We start from the raw sequence: 4139 nt of genomic DNA on the forward strand, positions 1-4139 counted from the left end.
CTTTTTATATAGACCACAATCCAATGCAAACTAGCCTGAAACAGACTGTTCCTCTGAGCCGATATCACAAGCGAGTCCCCATCTAGGAAAATACTGGTGAACTGAAGCTTGTTTATTTCAAGTAACCATTCTAGCTTTGCCACTACCTATATGTTGTGGGTGTCCCATAGCTAGGAGCACTTCCCTTTGTCTTCACCACTAGAAAATAAATGCCCTCTAACTACCTGAATGAATGCAAATCACATCCTGGAACATGTAAGCACATGAAATGATACTAATTTTCCAGTTTCTTCACAGATGACACCTCATCATCGTCATCTGAGAAGGAGGAAACTGAAGAAGGAGAATATGATGGTGAGGTCTCAGTCCTGCTGACGCTTCTGCAGCTGACACCACCACTAGGGAGCAGCAGCAGCAGCCAACAACACCAGAATCCCTCCATCACCACAATCTGGAGGGTACCCAGTCATGGCAGTCCAGTCCCTTACCCCCTCTACAACAGTCCCAAGGCCAGCAGCTACAGACGTCACTCTCCCCTCCCTGGTAGGAACTCCTCCCCCTTCAGCCCCAGGATCTAGGGATGGTGGGCTCAGGCTAGTCAGCCCTTGCTGGCTGGGTGAGGCCCAGACCCCCCTCAACCCTTTTCACTACCTTCTGCTGACCTGTCACTATCTGTGGCTGGAGCACAGCTCCAGGCCATCAGTCAATATCTGAGGAGGCATTCAGACAGGGAATGTAGATGATGGTGAAAGAGATGAGAGGGATCCAAGCTGACCTCAGGAGTCTGTTTGTAGTGGTAGGGTGACTCATGGAGACTCAAGAGTGCCTGTTAGCAGTTCTTAAGAGACTTCCACCACCACAGTAAGCTATACCACTGGTTAAAAGAGAATATATACACACATGGTACACATATTTATGCTTGCAATACCAATCACACATATTTTTGCCATCTCTTAATTATGTATACATGTAATAAGTACTTGCATATGCTCCACCCTTTACATATGGAAATACATGCAATTTACATGTGTATGTAGGGATAAAGGGCTGGCTCCCTGTGCGTGTCTTCTTGTTTGTATCATGTCTCAATTGACGGGAGTACTAGTGAGGTAGCCTAACTTTATAACTCATGAGGTGGATCTTATAGTCTGTCAAGTCATGAAGGTCCAGCTTCTTCTGTATGGCCTCCAGTCCAGACAAATAAGCTCATATATGGGTCAATTTTAAAAGCATTGATCATGCAAAAATACAAGCAACGCACATTTTAAGAAGTCACAAAATATGTGCATACATACCTGAGCACACGTAAAGACGAAAAGGGTGAAAAAAGGACATGGAAGGAGCGGGATATGGGCGTTCTGGGGCAGGGCCAAGACTAATGCAGCTGGAGGTGCTAGATATGGGCCCAGGAAGCTGTTCTGGTAAGCAAAGAGACAGCTCCAACAACTGTGAAGAGAAGAAGCCACACTGCATGTATATTGAGCGTATGTACATGCTTACTTTTTGCAGAGAATTATCCACCTGAAGATTCAGAATGACCAGGACCCAGTGGCCATCAATCTCAGATGCTGCCTCCTAGCCCTGAAGAGGACAGTGAGGAGGATGAGGGGTCTGCAGAGGAGCACCTAATATCTGAGCAGTGACAGCCCACGTTGGAGGAGGAAGAAGAAAAGGAGGACATGGCTGAGACCCAGGTGACTGTTACACTTTCATGCAGCCAGATCTCCAGAAGCTTGCAAGTGGCCTGAGGGACCCTAACTCTGCTGCAGAAGACCTCATCTGTCCTGGAAAAGAGGAAGTGCAGGCCACACTAGAGGAGAGACACTTAACAGATTAGTGGAACAGATGGTAAGACTGAGAAATGCAGGGCATGAGGCAGGAAATGCAGGCAGACAATAGGGACATTTTTCATGCAATTGAGGCCCAGACTGCAATGTGGAGAAAGATGTTGCAGAGGATGCCCCCTGCCAGCTACAACTCTCACCAGCTCCATGTTATATTAGGACTCCCTGGAGGAAACCCCCACCAACATTTGCAACATCATCAGTCTGGACGGTGCCTTCTCAGGCTGGAGTTCTACCTGCCCCCTTGGCTGCTCCACCTATGCCTCCACTTCTGTCCATTATGGTATCACCTCCTCTGATGCCACCACCATCACCACCACCTTCACCCATGTAGCCTGCACCATCACTACTATGACTGTCACAGAGAGACGCTCCCACCTTTCAAAAATATTCCTTTGCTCTATATCCTGCCATCAATTCTAATGATGAATCTCCTTCAATTTTTCCTGACTCAGCTTTTTCTTCTCCTCCTCTTCATCTAGATGATCTTCTAGTCTCTTTGGAGGAGATGGAACCTGGTTCTAACCAAGTTATTAAGCATGCAGTAGACTGAAAAGATCTCACAGACTTTAGGACTTGTTGGGAGGGCATCCCCCAGATCTGTCCAGGCAGCATAAACACTTTTTGAGGAGGATGAAAATTGTCTTGATGACTGCCCTGGTCTGCTTGTGGGACCTGTTGTAGTGAACAACTGCGTGGTCTGCGGGTTAGCTAGAAGGATCAGGAGCCAGGGTTTGAGTGGATATCATCTATCACCTACAGCAGAGAAAGCAGGGAAGAACAATTAGATATGCCCTTGGGTTGGACAACAAGGTAGTTCACAAGGCAGGGTTAGAGCAGACTTCTTGGGCCAAAAGTGTCAGTCCACCTAGATAATATGAGGGAGACAATAAGAAGAGGTTAGTTGGTATGTGGTGGTAGGGATAAATGCATTCTTACCTAGAAGACAGTCCCTTGTGAATTCCTGACTTTTAGAGGATGTATGCATTGTGAGTGAATACCAGAAACTGGCCACAACATCCAGATTGATGTCCTTGGCATCACAGTCCACCTGCATATTGAGGGATGTGTTGTGCCATACATGTCTATAAAGCTAATAGATTCATGTTGAAAACATAATCTCCAGCAATGATTCCCACCCCCCAATAGGTTCCAATAGGTCCCAGTAACATAAACATCCCCCCCTCCATATAGCCCTGTATGTTCCAGTTACCCTTGATGTATTCTAGTAATCCTCAATATAAACCAGTATGTCACAGTTACCACCCAGTGTGGCCCAATCTATCCTAGGTACCCTCATTTTTACACACACACACACACACCCCTTGAATGACCCAGATATGTCCCATTTTGTCCCAGTAGGTCCTAGTCTGATCCTGGTGCACTCGCTCCCCACCCCCTCGCCTGTTCCTGTGTCCACTCACCCGGAGAAGCCAACTTGCCAAACACCAAGTCAAAAATTAAAAGGAAAGTTTGCACTTCTGTGCAAAAATGAGCAATAGTACATGAAAATGTATTAAGTTATTTACTTATTTGATTCATGTTCCACTTTTTGGCATTTCAATGTTCGTGCATGAATTACTTTTAAAATACCTCATTACATGGGTAAGTGTTAGCCTCGTCCTGATACACCCCATTTTTTCATATGTACATGGGTATGTAGCCCCTTTTTAAAATATGCATTACATATGATCAGGCCATGTATATGTATTTGTATTTGTCTTTATTAAAATTTCTTAATCACTCATGCACAAGCCCTGAGCGATTTACAAGATAAAAGATATATAATAAAAATTACATTTGCACAGAGACAAAATGACCTAACAGACAAAATTAGTGATGTGCAAAGCCCGAACCTGCTTGCTATATCTGCTTCCCTCACAGTTGATCTCAGTTTCACAGTTCATGCTGATTCATTCTGTTAGCCCTCCTTATGTCTGCAACAGCAGACATAAGGTTTTGGTTCGGGCTTTGTTTTCGGCCAGCCACAGGAAATATCGTATTTCCCAAGGTTCGGGCCTTTGAAATTCGGGGGACCCGAATTTCGGATTAGTGCGCACTAACCTGAAAATGAATTTTTTCTGAAATTTCGGGAAAAATTCATTCGGGATTTGTTGTCCCCGAAACAGGACGAATTCACATCTCTAGACAAAATACAGGACAATCAATAACCAAAATCGATCTTGGAAGCTGAAATCTTCAAGTTCAAAGCAAGACTTTATGCAAATGCCAGACTCATCAGAAATGATTTTAGTGCTGTTTTAAATGTTTTGGTGCACTCCATTAGTCTCAAAG

General features: G+C 44.8%; 1 long non-coding RNA gene across 1 annotated transcript; it reads left to right on the plus strand.

Annotated features, from left to right (window-relative positions):
* The first annotated feature begins 334 nt into the window (after window positions 1-334).
* Window positions 335-3170, plus strand: LOC115080828. Its single transcript, XR_003853680.1, has 2 exons — window positions 335-543; window positions 1510-3170. It is a non-coding gene; the product is annotated as an uncharacterized LOC115080828 (long non-coding RNA).
* The last annotated feature ends 969 nt before the right edge of the window (window positions 3171-4139 follow it).

The sequence above is a fragment of the Rhinatrema bivittatum genome, chromosome 1 (assembly GCF_901001135.1).
Source record: "Rhinatrema bivittatum chromosome 1, aRhiBiv1.1, whole genome shotgun sequence".
Classification (NCBI taxonomy): domain Eukaryota; kingdom Metazoa; phylum Chordata; class Amphibia; order Gymnophiona; family Rhinatrematidae; genus Rhinatrema; species Rhinatrema bivittatum.